This window comes from Ptiloglossa arizonensis, chromosome 2, assembly GCF_051014685.1.
Source record: "Ptiloglossa arizonensis isolate GNS036 chromosome 2, iyPtiAriz1_principal, whole genome shotgun sequence".
Taxonomy (NCBI): Eukaryota; Metazoa; Arthropoda; class Insecta; order Hymenoptera; family Colletidae; genus Ptiloglossa; species Ptiloglossa arizonensis.
Window position 1 is genome coordinate 7,734,379 of NC_135049.1, and position 17,109 is coordinate 7,751,487.

The 17,109-nt window shown below is 34.8% G+C and overlaps 1 protein-coding gene and 1 long non-coding RNA gene across 8 annotated transcripts in view; one reads left to right on the forward strand and one right to left on the reverse strand.

Annotated features, from left to right (window-relative positions):
• Positions 1-17,109, reverse strand: part of Heph (polypyrimidine tract-binding protein 1 heph) — a 739,001-nt gene that overhangs the window by 585,442 nt on the left and 136,450 nt on the right. The gene's annotated exons all lie outside the window — the stretch shown is intronic.
• Positions 7,713-11,218, forward strand: LOC143155164 (uncharacterized). Of its 4 annotated transcripts, none has more exons than XR_012994334.1 (5): positions 7,713-7,896; positions 8,595-8,887; positions 8,950-9,278; positions 9,507-9,655; positions 10,874-11,218. It is a non-coding gene; the product is annotated as an uncharacterized LOC143155164 (long non-coding RNA). The 4 variants fall into 4 exon arrangements; XR_012994332.1 differs by having other exon boundaries at positions 8,659-8,887; XR_012994333.1 differs by having other exon boundaries at positions 7,713-8,887; positions 9,507-10,596.

The following is a 17,109-nucleotide window of genomic DNA, read 5'->3' on the forward strand; positions in this document are numbered from 1 at the left end:
TCCTAAATGTACGATTGGAGTAAAACTACAATTGGTGATAGACCACAGTTCTGACCTAGAGTTCGGTCGGTAGACTCTTACGACGACTGCAACTGGCTCTCAGAAATCGGACTGCCTCGCCTTCAGCAGTGGATTTTACCGAGAGAAAGCTGAGCTTAATTCTAATGCAAACATCAGTAGCGGTCCTTGGTCGCGCATGCACACGAAAAGCAGAACGATGGAACATAAATTAATGATCTTTGCCTAAGTACCGGAGATAATTTAACGGATATTAACTAACCCCGAGCCTGGCATAGCCGTTAAAGCTACTCCAACGGCGCGAGTGGTTTATGAACGTTATTAATTAATTTGTATTTGTCGCGCGCCACATGATCGTTACGGCCAGGCATCGTTAATAGCCGACCAATCAGGATCACCACTGGCCCCGGGCGAACTTTGAGTCATATTAGTTGAAATATAATATCGTTTCCGTAGAAAGGATACCGAGCTACCTTTGACGACTAGCATCCCCTGTTTCGCGCGAATTGTTAAACACCAATTGATCGTTGAGACGACCGTGTAATTAAATATATTCGTGTTTAATTGCTTGTAAATGCATCGAAAATTGATCATCGTTCCGGTTAGGTGAAATTACATCGTCGACAATTAACAGGAAAAACCGATCCTGCCGAACGAAACGCGATACATTTTAGGATTCACCTGTAAATAATAACGAGACTTTGAAATCTTAACAGAGGTCACTATTACTGTGACTCGTCCTCTTTTTAACGTGTTCACAGTTAGATCATGCGCATCATGGATGATATATACAGTCCGTATCGAATAACTTTCATTTAAGAGAGGAATCCTTTGATTAATTTATTACAAATATGCGTTCGTAATTCTACGTAACGATAACTACATTACGATTAATCTAAATTATTTGGAATGTTCCTAAGCAGAAAGGTTTTCATAAACTTAACACGCTTGATATATAATACTTGCTCCGTTTTTCCCTGCGTTTCTTTCTTAAATTTTCATAGCATTCGTATCCATGGCATCGCTTCTTCAATTTATTTTCCACGGTTCGCGTCATTTCCGCTAGACAGTGTTTAGTTTTTGAGCATTTTCGTACAATGAAGTTTCCATTATTATTCGAAACATTTATCTATTCTTCGACCATTTGACTCTTAAAGTGGTCAACATAGAACTAGTATAAGCGTGTTGAGACGTTAAGAATATGCGTATCCCTCTAACGCAAATATCAATTATAATTTCGAGGACAGTTTCTTCCTGTTCCTCGATAGCTTCTAGACGTAAAATAAATACGAACAATCTAAAACTCTAAACTCTAAACTAGTTATCTAAAACTCTATTGTTCGTCCAATCGTTCCAATCGTTAGATTTGAATATTTACACGCGCCATAGAGGCATTTCTAAAACGAAGATAAATCACGACGAATTAAACTGTCGTGAATCGAGGGCGTTTGCTTCGACATCAATTTCGATAGCATCATTACTGTGTCCGAGGGTAACTTGGTGCTGGTACAGTTCCGATATACAAAATATTTTAGCCTGCTCGATTAACCCCCGTAAGCCATGGGGTGCGCGATCACAGGTGCGTGAGTAAGTTTTAAAATTTATAACCGCCTACAAATTTCCGCGTTGCAGAGGCCGTAACCGGATTAATGCAAGAGGGGGTGCCAATAAAGGCTGCCACCACTCTCGTTAATATTAAGGGGCACTTAAGACGACCTCCTAAGTCGAAACATCGTCACCCTGTGACGTTGGCGATAACACCCCCGTGTCGCGAACACTTTACCAATGCGGGTTCCACTGAAGAAAAAAATCATGTATGTAGCGGTAGGGTGAAGTGTATCGCAAATGGCATTGACATCATCAAACGGGATACGATCCAATCCTGTGGAAGTTCTTCGAGAAACAATAGGTAGTTCACAGTGGAACAGGTCATCCCTATCGGATCGTTTCACCAGTATTGAGAACTGTTAGATTGGAAGAACTTCGCAAGTTCAGTTCACAAAAGAACATTAATCGTTTGACCAGGTTCAGGTTGAACTAGTACACTGAACTAATACCAGTTATCTATATTAATCGTTATAATCAAGTAATTCATAAAACATCACTTCCTTCGTGTCCCACCAAACGCATAATAAGACTTTCTTGGTATGGATAGTTGCTTTTGCGATGCATCTCGATGGCTCTCTGGGATAAACTCATGATTTTCTTCGCTTAGGATTGTTATACAACACCCATTTTTCATCACACGTAACGATTTTATGCAAAATTCCTTTCTCTTGAACTTTGTTAACAAGGATAGAGCCACCTCAGATCGTCGTTCATTGTTCTCTGGAGTGATTTCACGTGGAATCCATCGATTTAATTCACTCAAATGAAGAGAAATAGCTCTTTGAGACACTCCAAGTTGAACAGAGAGTTCTTGTCGAGTTTCAGTGGAATTTTCACTCAATAATTTCTGGAATTCTTCATTATCGAACTTTTTCGGTTGCCCAGGACGTACACGATCAACGATATCGAACTTATCGTTTTGAAACCTCTGATATCATTTTTTGCAAGTTTTATATGTAACTGAATCTTCGCTAAAAGCAGATCGAATCATTTCTGTTGCTTCAGGTGCATTTTTCTTTAACCGAAGAGCAAACAATATACAATGTTTAATGCGAGTCTTGTCGAACGCCATGTTGTTTACTGATGTTCCATGACGATACATTTTTCAGAATCTAAATTCAAATCTTTTCACCACTCATCAATAATCGAAAAATTTTTGTGAAAGATTTTATCGGATAGCCTCTTTTGTTAACCACCGCCATTAAAGAATCTTATTGAACACTTTCCTTCAGTAGCTACTTTTAAAGCTTTATTCGTCGTCGATTTTATGCCATCGAGAGTTAAATGCCTCTTTTTTCCTATCTGATAAACTACTGTTAGATTTAACTATGACAGAAAATCGAAAATCGATATTATACAAAGATACGAAACAAAAGGAATTGAATCAAACAGAATTTATATTTACGCCTAAAGCAGAATTTTCTGAGTACCCAATGAGATCTGCAAAACAATATTATTATTGATAAAACACAGCAAAAGGATCACTGCAGAAACCAACTGTGAACAGTGAAATCAGCACCTAAAACGATCAACTTAATTCGACTTTATTCAGAGTTTCGTTAAGAGTGCGTTCGATTTGATAAAAATTGCACGATAATTTAAACATTGTTTAAAAACTCATGGTCGCTCCGTAATGGAATCTGTACCGAGAAACAGAATCTACCCGTTCCCTGGTAAAATCAATTTTTTAATCGTAAACGGTTACCATGGTACGTCCAAGCCAAACAAAGTGGAGGACGTTTCACCTTAAAGCTAAAATATCGCACGGGGGTTAATAGTTCGAAATTTTTGTCTCCTCACATCCATTACGAGCTTTCACCGCTGCTGCTCGGCTGAACGGTGCCGATGATTTACTGCACATACGCGGTGTCGCTGAAAATATCGAGTTAATCGTTATTTCCCGTCCAAGTCGCTTGCAGCTAGAGACGCGAGGACAACGGTCTTGCAGCTTACGAGAACCACAGATATCAGCTCTGCGCACTTTATCGGCCACAATGGAGACGGGGCAGGGGCTGGCTTAATAATTTACAACGACAAGACACACGCTACTGTTATTGGCCCATAAAGCATCCCTGCTATGGTTCTATTCGTTTACCCAAAGCTCCGTGCTTTATATTGCCGTCTTCGGTCTTCCACCATGGGATGGATTGATGTGGAATTCGTGAAGCAACCGAGTTCGCCAGGGAACTCACTTTTCCATTGACGACCTTTCACTGCTTCGAGTGCTCGACTGATTCCGCTCTTGCACTTCACTATCAATTTTCTTTCTAAATGACAACCATGACGGGTCAATGTAACGGATGATCGCTGTTAGAAATAAATCCTACAATATTGTTCACTAACGATTCGGTATGTCCATAAAGAGTAACTGAATATTTGTTTTTATAATATCACTAATATCACTATAATGTCATATTGTGATATTATGCATAATAATATCTACAATGTATAATGTAATATCACTAATATCACTAATATCACTATAATGTAATATTGTGATATTATGTATAATAATATCTATAATGTATAATGTAATATCACTAATATCACTATAATGTAATATACGATAGTATAATATCGCTAGAATTTAAGTTAGTTTTTATAATATCGCTAGAATTTAAGTTAGTCTTTATAATAGGAATTTAAGTTAGTCTTTATAATAGGAATTTAAGTTAGTCTTTATAATAGGAATTTAAGTTAGCCTTTATAATAGGAATTTAAGTTAGTCTTTATAATAGGAATTTAAGTTAGTCTTTATAATAGGAATTTAAGTTATTCTTTATAATAGGAATTTAAGTTAGTCTTTATAATAGGAATTTAAGTTAGTCTTTATAATAGGAATTTAAGTTAGTCTTTATAATAGGAATTTAAGTTAGTCTTTATAATAGGAATTTAAGTTAGCCTTTATAATAGGAATTTAAGTTAGTCTTTATAATAGGAATTTAAGTTAGTCTTTATAATAGGAATTTAAGTTACTCTTTATAATATTGCTACAACTTAAGTTAGTCTTTATAATATTGCTACAATTTAAGTTAGTCTTTATAATAATGCTACAACTTAAGTTAGTCTTTATAATATTGCTACAATTTAAGTTAGTCTTTATAATATTGCTACAATTTAAGTTAGTCTTTACAATATCACTAGAAGTAAGTTTGTGGTAGTCGAACTATAAACGTTCTGTATTATGACCTGGAGAATAGCGGTTTGAATTCCATAGAGGAAACTTCGATTTTTTTACATAAATGAAATCAATCTATGCTTGATGATCAACAATTTAAAACAAGCATAGCCATCTTAAATATAAAATTGAGTTGAGCGATGTATCGCTCTGAAAATTGAACTTCGACTTAACGGAGTGTAATCGCGTTGAGAAGATGGTTAAATCACGACCCAGTGTTTAACGTAAACTTCGATCTGTTTACATGTGGCGTAAAGTAAGTGTCTTTTTCATGTATCGGTGATTTTTTCGTAAGTGTTTCGTCTCGTTGTTAAAAAGTTCGGTCGTCTTCTGTGCTTGTCCGTGATTGGTCAATTCTGTGGACGTCGAGGTGTCGAAGGTGAATATTTTTAACAGAACTTGTTAATTGGAAATTATGTTGTGGTATACAATGTTTAAGCAATAAATGTATAGGAAAGCAGCTGTGAAATCTTGAAATCTAAGATTTTCCCTTTATTAGGAGAATTGGTAATTTGTCCCTCGATATTTGACAAGTGCATTACCAAACGTCTGATTCCATGCTTCAATGGAAATCTGCAACTGCACTCACGTGCAAAATCGATGTACGAGTAAATTTCAGCCGAAAAATTGTCGAGCAGCTGCAACTTCGTTCAAAATTATCGCAGGATCTTGATTTTTCTTTAAATTAAAGCGTAAAGTCTCTACTTTACTATGCATTAATTTTTAATATACATTCCAACTACTATAGTGTTCGAAATGTAATGGTATGTTCATTGAAAAATTGCAAAGTTTAACGCTCTCTATAGAGTTGAATATTCATCGAAAAATTGCAAAGTTTAACGCTCTCTATAGAATTGAATGTTCATCGAAAAATTGCAAAGTTTAACGCTCTCTATAGAGTTGAATATTCATCGAAAAATTGCAAAGTTTAACGCTCTCTATAGAATTGAATGTTCATCGAAAAATTGCAAAGTTTAACGCTCTCTATAGAGTTGAATGTTCATCGAAAAATTGCAAAGTTTAACGCTCTCTATAGAGTTGAATGTTCATCGAAAAATTGCAAAGTTTAACGCTCTCTATAGAGTTGAATGTTCATCGAAAAATTGCAAAGTTTAACGCTCTCTATAGAGTTGAAACATTCTTTTGGTACATACCGCTTAGAACATCGTAAAGCTCGAACTTTCTTCTTTAATTAAAGAGAAGAATCAAGTTGTTACGATTCTTTTTTTTTTCCAAAGTTATAGCACTTTAAGTGGAAAATGTGCCGCCGGTATTTGAATAACCCAAGCTACACCACGAGGATATTGCACGGTCGGACTTGTACGTTTCTATGTATTTCATGTGTATTTAATGTAATTTGAGCGTATATTTTAAGTGCATTTTGTCTAAATTTGTTAAATTTCTGTTCAATGTAGTTTAAAAGTGAGATGAGATTACATATCCCAATAATTGATACGAAAATGCATTAATTTATTTCACTAAACACAAACTAGATACATTCGGACAAAACGCACTTAAAACACTCAACTTACGCCAAACACACACGAAACACACACGAGGTACAAGTCTGATCGTCCATCCTCCTCGTGGTGTGCTTTGGATTATTTTAATGTCGGCATCAATGTTAAATAATATCGTTATTTTATTTTAGTTATTAACTGTGATACTTGAAGTGATAACAGAATTCCTCAGTTGGAAATTATGCGCATGTTTCGTGGTGGTGTACAATGTTTAAGCAATAAAACGCGTAAGCGTCGCGCATTGCAGAGATGCTTTAGAGTAGTCTTTCTTTTTGTTTACCATAACGCGGTATATATCGTGCATGACAGACAAAATGATATGGAGGATGGCACAGAGACAAGGGGAGTTCCTGCACCTATTTCTCACTTCAGAACTCCCGTAGTCACTATGTTTTAGCTCCTAGCGATCACTATTGACATAGTAGTAGGATCCCTGTATTTATAGTGGTTTCGTTCCATTGCTTATTTCCCATACACAAAACAGCGAATACGGGGATCCTACTACAATTCCTTATGCGATTATTCTCTTTCTCTTTCTATTTATTTATTCATTTATATATTTAGTGAAAGTTCACTTTAGTAACTTTTCCCTAAATCAACTTGTTTTTCCTGTTTTTTAAATAAATGCTGTATTTTAGCATTAAAAGAAAATACAGATCGCGGAGCTTGAGAAACTAATGTGTTTTTGCTGGGTTTTGGCAAAAATCAGAAAATTTATAAAAACTGCACAGTGAATAATTTCTATCCGAACAATAATTGTCGATTAACTTTCAATTGCAAATACAATACAGATAATTTATAATAGACACGTTTTTCATATTCCAAAAAAATTCGTATAGCTTCTTTAAACATTCTAAGTAAACATTTTAATATCGTATATTAAACTGTAATATACGTTTATTTATTACACTTTTAATTTGTTCTATTACATTACATTATTTACATATTTCTTTACTTATATATTACGTAAAATATTTGACATACTTATGCTCTATTATTGCCTTTAAGCTCAAAATGTTGATTCGAAATAATTTGTCCCTCGTGGAAAGAATTTGATAAAATTAATAAATACTTGTCGCATATTCTATTATTCTATATGTGATAAAAGGTAAACAAATTTTATAACCAGTTAATAATAGTATTCTACTTATATCCGAATCTACGCCAATGTTTTAAGATCCATCGCTCGTTCTGCACCGTCTCACTTGCCTCGACACATGTCGTCTCTTTTCTTTGTCAGCATTCTTATTAGATGTGCGAGTACTTCCGCCAATCGTAACGCTACGTTGGAAAGTGCACGCGATACGAGGCATGCACTTCCCACTCTGTCCGAATTCCTTCCAAATATCATCAAGTCAGTCACGCACGATAGTTGTAACGGGACTAGGTATGCGCACATGGTGCATCGAGAAATTGTGGAAAGGAATTGGTTAAATGGCCCTCTGGCGACGAGTTACCGCCACACAATATACGACGTTCTTGCTTCACAGAGCAATTACAGATAGTCAACATTTATGTACCTAGACTGTTGTTGATCAAACTACGAATAAACAATTAGTGGATTACCTGCAGGTATGTACCAAATGTGTACACGACTGCTAACAGCTATTTGTAATTTAGTCAATCGCAAACTGTGCTCATACGTGAACGTGATCAGTGAATTACTACAGTACGTTTCTTTATAACTCGATGAACTTTACAATTTCCAGATAGACTCCATTTAGTCAATTTATAATTTTGATTTTTGAATAAAATACCACAGGATTTATCTTATTCCCGTTATTGTATTGTTCTTAACGTACAGCTTGTTAACGCTATATTTCGTACGAAACATTGAACAAACTTTTAAATAGAAATAAATCATTTTCACACACAGTTCGAATTATCTCCAAATATTACACGTACATATTTTTATTGCAAACTGATTACGTAAAGAATTTAAAGTCAGCACAGAGTTTGTTATTGCATAGAGCATTCGAATAATTCAATTATCACGAAATTTGATTTTCGCTATGTAAACGAGCAAGGTACATCATTGTCATCCCAATTTGGCTACATACGAAATGATTTACTAAAATATCGTTCGACAAACTTTTCCGTATTATTGTGTATTTACCGAGAATTGAAAATAACGAGAGGCTAGTATTGATGATAAGAAATCTGAGTCGTGCAGAATTTAATCGAATATTCGCGAAATTTTCGCTACGCTGATTCATACTGTGAATAAATTAATGTTCGATAAATGAAATGGATATCGCTACCATTCGTAGTTACGAATGGGACTGTAATGCCTACGCAAACTCGTGAGAACCGATATAAAATATGCACGTATAGGCAACACATTCTGGTTGCTCGATGGAAAGTTTCACGGATGGAGGACCCCCAGGTGCAGACGAGCCCCTGGTGCTTTTCCTATATTGCATCCCCACAGAGCGCCGGTGACGTCGACGACAACCCTTACATTATGACTCTGATCTTCGGTGCGATGACGAGAGAGGCTTCTAATTAAAATCGCCGGATTTTTTATCCCGACACATTTCTACCCCGGCGAGCAAGGGCGATAGTAAGCGTACCAGACATCGAGAGGAGAAGCTTTGAATTCAATTTTTTCTGCATTTTTTACAGGCTTGTAGATACTCGTTGTAAGACAAAAACTCACAGATCTTTTAAGGTTGAATTGTTTTTACACCGAAACAAAAACTAGTCACGTTATCAGTAACGCTTGAATTACGTTTTCGCAATGTTTCGAATTTTTCGAAGTTTTCCAAACTTATCTTGTAAGTTGATCCAGTCAATCGTGAGTGACAGATCCAAGGGTAGATAAACGATAATAAACGTCGAGTGAGCTGTCGACGAACAGTTGAAAAATAACTACGATGCGAATTTTCTGCTCTAGTAGCGTTTCAGACTACAAATATGGCGGTCGTCGGTGTCTGTCCTATGTTAGTGACGAGGTAAGCTTCGTTTCGTGTTAAATATGTAAGGAAAGCACCCTCAGTTATAGCGAAGTTAGCGTCGATAAGTTAGATCTCGATTGGTAGGAAGACAAGTGAACGAGTAGACATGTGGCGGGAGTGAGAGAAGATAAGACAAAGTGTAAAGCATAGAGATATGTGAGAAAAGTGACGAGGAAAATAACGCTGTGAATAATAACATTGAATGTTGTTTCTTTGTTATTATAGAAACAATTCAACCCATTTTCCACCAAGAACCTGCAGACGAAATAAGACATTATGAATATATTGCTACATGGTTTTGAGTCAGAGAAACGAGTCTTGTAACAGCATTTTTCAAATTTTGAATCATACAACACTTCTCAACTCAACACAGAGTGAGTACGTTCGAATAACATATGCAAGCGAATGGGAGGTAATTCTTTATGGAAAAGAAAAATTAAAAAAAAAAACATGTAGCAATAACATGTAAGCATACGACTAACAATTAATAACAAGTATACCGTGTTTGTAAACAATGCGATATTTACAAATTACTACGTTGAAGAAAAGAAACACAAAAATCAATTTTGTGAACTATTTTATTTATTATTAATTACTAGATTTTTCAAACTGATTGCCTCGCTCTCGTACGCATAGCTGTGTAATTATAGACGAATGAACTCTAGGTAATATGTTTTCATTTTTAAAGCTTTTCAAATACGTGATTAATACGTTGCATTAATTGGTTTTCGTTCTGAATCTTTTTCTTAATATGGAACCACAGATAGAAATCAAAGAATGTAAGATCAAATAGTTCCTTGTCCACGACTAATTCAATGTTGATAATTTTCATTTAAAAAGTTTTTTTGCTACTTGAGTAAATCACGTGCCAGAACACCATCGCCTTGGAAAATTATACGTTCCCAAATGGCACACGGCACGTCATCCAATAATGTTGATAATTCTTTGCGTAGAAAATGTACATAAAATTCTGCTGTTAAAGTATGCAGCACAAAATCTAAGCAACTTATCTAATTACCGAGAATTCCAGCCCAGGTATTAACGGTACATCTCTCTTAGAAATGTGTTTCATGCGTTGCACCTGCATTTCTAGATGCCCATAAGTGCATATCATGAATGTCGAATGCACCATTTTGTGTGACATCATTTCTTGGATTATTATCACGTTGTTAAAGTATTCGTGGTGTAGAGTTACCGTTCTGACAGTATCTGAGATCATTTCTGGATTATTATCACATTGTTGAAGTATCCAATGAGAAAAAGCTATTCGTGGTGCGAAGTCACCGTTCTGCAGTGCTTGCACTCGAGTCAAATGGTACAAATGCATTGTGTTATCACCTCGTATGCAACGAATTGTACTAGCACTACGTCATCCCGCAAAGATAACACTCGCGAACGAACCTAGGAATGTGATAAACATTATCTACGATGAAACTTCCCTAACGAACACGGCCACAATTTTGTCGCCACGATTGAAAGAAATCATTTTTCAAAAGATTTTCTTCTCGTATATCGTTAAACTGATTAGAATATTATGTCGAAACTCTGGTTGAGATATCGATCTCTATAGTAACGAACAATTTCTGTTACAGATTCTCAAAGCTCGGTATTCTCGATTTGTGCAAGCCACCGTTGTGACTGATTAACGAAAACTGAATTTTAACGCCACCAAAGGTTCAAATAACATACTAAACTAAAAGTCGTAGAATATTGTTTACAAACTCGATATAGATTATACGTCGCTCGGTGAATCATAGCTTAGCTAGTGCGTGCGTACGTACAAAGTGAATTTTCAAACTCGATTACCTCGATAACTAAACAAAAAATGAAGAAAAATTGTATTCTTTGTATTTTCCTTATTTTTTTATAAGAAATTACCTCCTTGTATATTTGTGGAATACTTGCAAGCAATTGTTCCTGTTTAATTAAAATTTATTTTAAATACATTGAATTTATATAAAAAAAAAAAAAAAAAAAATGGTTTAAAGTTATTGCAGTATCCTGTGTCGTTGTATAGATAACACGATGCAACAAATTGCATCAATTACGAGTGGCTGCTAACTCAGACAACCGAGGGATGCATCGTATGGCAGCAAAACGTTATGCACGAGTTGCATACGTATATTTTATCGGCCTGATCGATTTGGGAACTATTTCGATACTTCTGCTGAGTGCTTTCTTCTTCAGAAATATCTACAAAATCTAATCCCGTGTACAGTTTCCGTGCTAGAAAAAGAACTTTTCGTAAATATACGAAAATAATTTGCAAGAACTTGTACATCGGCACTTTTTGAAACTTTGACGGTCATTTATAACTATTTAATACCAGCAAAAATAAATAACTCCTATACCATTGGATCCGAAAAACTTTCCTCTATTATTTAAAATCGAACCAAAGTCCCTATCGTTTTTCATTCCCGCGCAATATCTCATTCTTCCCGAAAATCTTCGATTTGTACAAGAACGTGCGTTTTTCGAAAACTGAGTACGATTGCAAATGGTCGTAAATCAAAATTCATATCGCACTGTGTAATTTCTTTGCATCGTCACATTTGACCTGACACCCCTGGACAATATTTCTCTTTGACAATTTTTCTCCGAATAAAAATGAGTAAAATACTAATAACGTTCCGTTAGATTCGCGAAGCAACCGGTGCATCGCAACAGGTCTGACCTTCCAAGTTTCCAAACAATTTGCATCGTTCGTAATTCCATCACGTTTCTCGTTTAATTGGATCAGCGTTCCTTGCCCTTCGAGTATCCTCCAGTTTCTTTCGTCCAGCTGTCAAATTTCCTTTCTCGTCATCGTAAACAATAATTCGAGCCCCTTCTTTGTCAGCAGAAACGCGTTCTCCAGATTGTCAGCAAACTCGTCGCAGGGAACATGTCGTTCCGTGTTCCGTGCTCTTTACGGGGTACGCGTGCGCGTATACGTGGTGGTATTTATCTGGCGGAAACCGTGGCCGTAACTTCGTTTCCATGGGAATTGTTCGGCAACAGGTGGGGAAAATTTCCACAGACAGGCCAGGCCACCCTGCTGCCATCGTCGTTTGTCGTTTCACCCCCTCTCTCGCCCTTCTCCAACCCGTACCCTGTACCCTGTACCCTGTCCTTCTGCTCGCAGTGAACAATGGAACAATTTAGTTTTCACCCTCCCTTTCTTTCGATGCTTGTTTCACTCCTTTCCTAAATTCTGTCGAACTTTGGGGATTCATTGCGGTAAATATGGAAGAACAAATGACTCGATCCGTAGGCAAGCATAGTCGAGTGAACGTGGGATTAAAGAGGGTACGTTGAACAGTTTTGGCGTTCGTTATAATTTTAATCGAAACGTTAAACTTTCTAATTTTAACAATTCTAACAATTCTAATTTCAGAAACATTCTAATTTTAACGTTACCCACGATATCTTTAATTCTAATTTCAGAAACATTCTAATTTTAACATTACCTACGATATCTTTAATTCTAATTTCAGAAACATTCTAATTTTAACATTACCCACGATATCTTTAATTCTAATTTCAGAAACATTCTAATTTTAACATTACCTACGATATCTTTAATTCTAATTTCAGAAACATTCTAATTTTAACATTACCTACGATATCTTTAATTCTAATTTCAGAAACATTCTAATTTTAACATTACCTACGATATCTATAATGCTTTAACCGCCATGTGTGAATTGTTAGGGAACGGTTTGAAATTTTACGTTCGAAATAATTTGATAAAATTATAATAATTTAACAAAGACTTATTCTATACCATCGATATCTCGACTACCTATGAAAGATGTTAATGGACATTTGGAAGCATTTTCCATGGGAGATAATAAGTCTTCGTTAAATTATTACAATTTTATCAAATTATTTTCAATGCAAGATTTTGAAACGTTCTGTAACATAATTTATGTGCACGTCTAATATTTATTCCGGAAGCAGTTTTTCGATCTTCGGGCAGTTCTAGTAATTTTGTAGCTAATAATTCTTGAAATTGTTGTAAACGACTCGGCATGTTTATATAACACTCTCTGTAAACACGTGCGGCACTCGATGTTGAAATTGTCTTTTATTTCGATTTTCAGAAGGTAAAATAAACAAAGATACGAGTTTCACACTTTTGTGTGAATTAAGAAAGATCTTGAATATTTCTTAATTAAGAAATCCGCTAAACCCAAGCATGGCTGCCTTTATAAATGCCTAGTTGTTGATCTTGAGACTCGAGTTATCCTCACTGCTAAACAAACTTTTATTTCGATTTTCAGTTATAGAAAACACAATATTCTCAAACGATAATTAAGCGTTTCAGATCGTACTATTAAGAGCACAAGAAAGTTTGGACTAATATTTCAAAGTAATTATTTTTACGTAAATAACATAATAACTGTAACAGATAATACGTGAATGTATCAAATATTCAAATTACTTCGGGTTTGGTCTTAGCTTGATTTTTTAGAAAAATCCCATTAATGTGTACAACAAATTTTCGCAAGAATATAATCAAATATTTTTCAACTTCACTTTTTATTAATTCTGTGGCTTTTAGCTACTAGTCGATGGCTTTTTATAAAAATAGCCACAGGTTCGTGTCGCCATTTTACGCTTCACTGGTTCTGATGAAGATCCTTTCAGTTGGAGGGGATAGAAACGATTACAGAATGAATAAAATCCAACGATCATACGAGAATTTAGCGTACACACTAATACTCTTTGGCATCTTAAATTATTTTCCAAATTAACCCTACCGTTTCAGTTGTGGTATTCGATCATTTACAATTTACATTTTTTGAATTATAGAATTCAAAAGTGAGAAGAAGTGCAGAAAATCCATGCAACACGATGCAAAGTAATTTATATAAATGAAACACAGTTCTGTCTATTGTCTCGTAAACTGAAAGTACAAGCTACGTAAGATCGTACAATTTTTGCAAATGGAGCAAGAGGGCGGGAAGGGGATTTCTTTTGGTGTAATCCAAACAAAAATCTTATCAATGTTTTCAATCATGAAAAATTGTTTCGAGCAATTACAATGAATCTTAGCATACATTTACAGAAAGAAGGATTTTACTGCAAAACTCTAAATAAGAAATATTGTTGCGAATCAAATTTGGAAGCTTTTGTACCAGATAAATGTTTTGAAGAAACGAGATTCGAAAATGTTTTGATTGTATTATATATAACATAGCAATATAATTATAATATATACTTCATCTTTTGATTATCGTCTGTAAAATAAATGATGGTTAATTTCTTTTAAATAATTTTATATCATATACATTGTATATATATGTATACATTTTACGGGTTTCCGTGAGGTATAACTTCAACCAATATTAATTTATATTAATTTCTGTTTGTTTCTTTTTAATCGATCGTTCTTAATTGAAACATTTACGTTTCATTTAAAACACATTATTTTCTTATGTCTGTATTTGTGCGTTGCTGATTCTAAATTGTAGATCCTTATTTGATTTTGGTATTGCAGTCTAGACCAAATAACAAGGTTTATTAATTATTATCATCAGAGAGCGTACGAAGAACTTCAAACGTGTTTCTTTCAAATTATGTTTTATAAAACCATCTCCGTGATATTTAAAAAGTAATTAATTAATTTGTTTGAAATTTTATACATCTATTCTATAAGCATCTGTTTGTATCAGGTATCAGAAGTACAAACATTTCAAATTTGAAAAATGTCTTGAAAAATCGATAGTTGTCATGTTATTGTATAACTTAAATATTAATATTTTTGTTATGTACAAATTTCTACGTCTTCTTCAAACATGCATAAATAAGTAAGCAAAATACTCTTAAACAAAAATTACAATTATTCTCTACTCTCGGCCCAAAAAAGAAAACGAATATGTATCCGTTTAATACGTGGGAGATAAAAAAATGAGTAAATTTTGCGAATTTTTTTCCAAATAACTACTAAATGAAAAATGTAGTTTTTTTTTTCAGAGAATATAAATATAACTTTCAGTTTCATTCAACAATTTTGGGCGATTTTGACGAGATAACACAATTTAAACGAGATATTACCAGAAAGTTGACAAGACGAGTTATAACATTCTGTGAAACCTAAAGAACAACCATTTTTGTATCTACCATGTTCGAACACTTGTTAAAATTTTGTATGACAAGTAATATTTAAGTACATTCTTTCACGATCTCCAAATTATTAAAAGTTTCATAATAATGGAAGTATACAATGTTTTGAATTGTATATCGGCGGTCACCGGTGACTGACGCGGCCCAAACGGAGAGAATAGTGTTAGTCACCGCTAAACGCATTAACAAACCATTTGTGCCGATCTTGAGCAAACGAATTCCAGACTGAAATGAAAAATCGACGGAACGAACTGAACACTATCACGTGGCATCATGCACGACAAATGAAGTCGAAGAGTTCACGAAGATGAATCATGGCACAGGCGGTGGCACGCGAGCCAAGAAACGCAATTTCATTTTGTAAATGCGTAATGCTACTGGACCGGTCACTTCCTCTTTGTTCGGTTGGCAAAGGGGGCCATGGAACGAGAACGAGCCGGTTCGTGACCAATCCTCAGGGGTGCGATCAGTTATTTAGAATTTCGTGAGCGCTCTCGACACGGCCCCATCGATTTCCCAATCGTACGGCGGTCCTCCTTCTCCGGTTAGTGGACAGAATTACTTTTTGTTCGTGCTGACGAACATATCTGCTAATTTCGAGGTCGTTCGTGAATTATTTTCCGACCGTACACGCTGGGGTAAATAGCGGAAATGCTGATCCAAATGATAAACCAAACCAAGAAGAATTTGCAAAGCGAAAAATACTTGTAGCAATTTTGTGAACTTTTGACACTAATGTATCGAAATATTTATTCCTAAAGCGTAATGATATTCGCTCGAATACCAACCGTTGATATTAATATTTAATTGGTTGTTAGGATGGATAGCCTATTCGAGGAATGCGAAATGTGTAGGGTACATAAAATACTTGCGTAAGGAGACAAATATAACATAATTTTTCTAGACGATTTAGCAGGTAGCTATTTAATTGATTTCCCTGGGAATTGATTTTAGATGAAATACACTGTTCTAATGGCTCTTTGGGGTAAAATTAAATAATTTTTTTTTTCAGAACTATTTTATAACTGTTTTCGAAAGACTATATTTATATTTTACAGTATTTAATTTAATTTAATTGACTTCATACTTTTTAGTTTCATCTTTTTACACGTTGTTCATTAAAGCAATTCGTATAAATAAATGTGAAACGAACAGATTTAATAACAAAGTAACATTTTTTATCGAATGATATTAAAAAATATCTTTATTACTTGGGCCGTTAGATAAAACTATCTCATTGCAAAGGAAAAATTCGATAAAATTTGTTAACGTTTGTTACTTTTTACAGAAGCCGATTGGAAAAAAGACGAATACGTTGTAAATACGAAACAATGTTGATAAGACTATGCAAACAATTTCAGTTATTTCGAACTTCCAAACTTCGTTGGTTTTTAGTTTCTTGTCCATTGTTTTTACTACCAACGATGAAAAACTTTTTAACGAGTGCTTTTAATAAGAATAAACTACAGAAAATATAAAATATCTTTCAAATTTTACCGTACAGAACGAGATATTGAAACCTGGTCACCTCGATATCTCGTTTACATGTGGCGAGGGATAAAAATGATCCAGAAACTCCTTTTTGTTTGCTTTTAAGAAGAGCCTATGATAATTTCGACAGCTTTTTTTGTTACTGGGGATATAAGTAAAATATAAAGATCAATTTCATTTTCCTAAATGTAATATTAGTGTTCCATCGAGTATTCGATACGTTTTA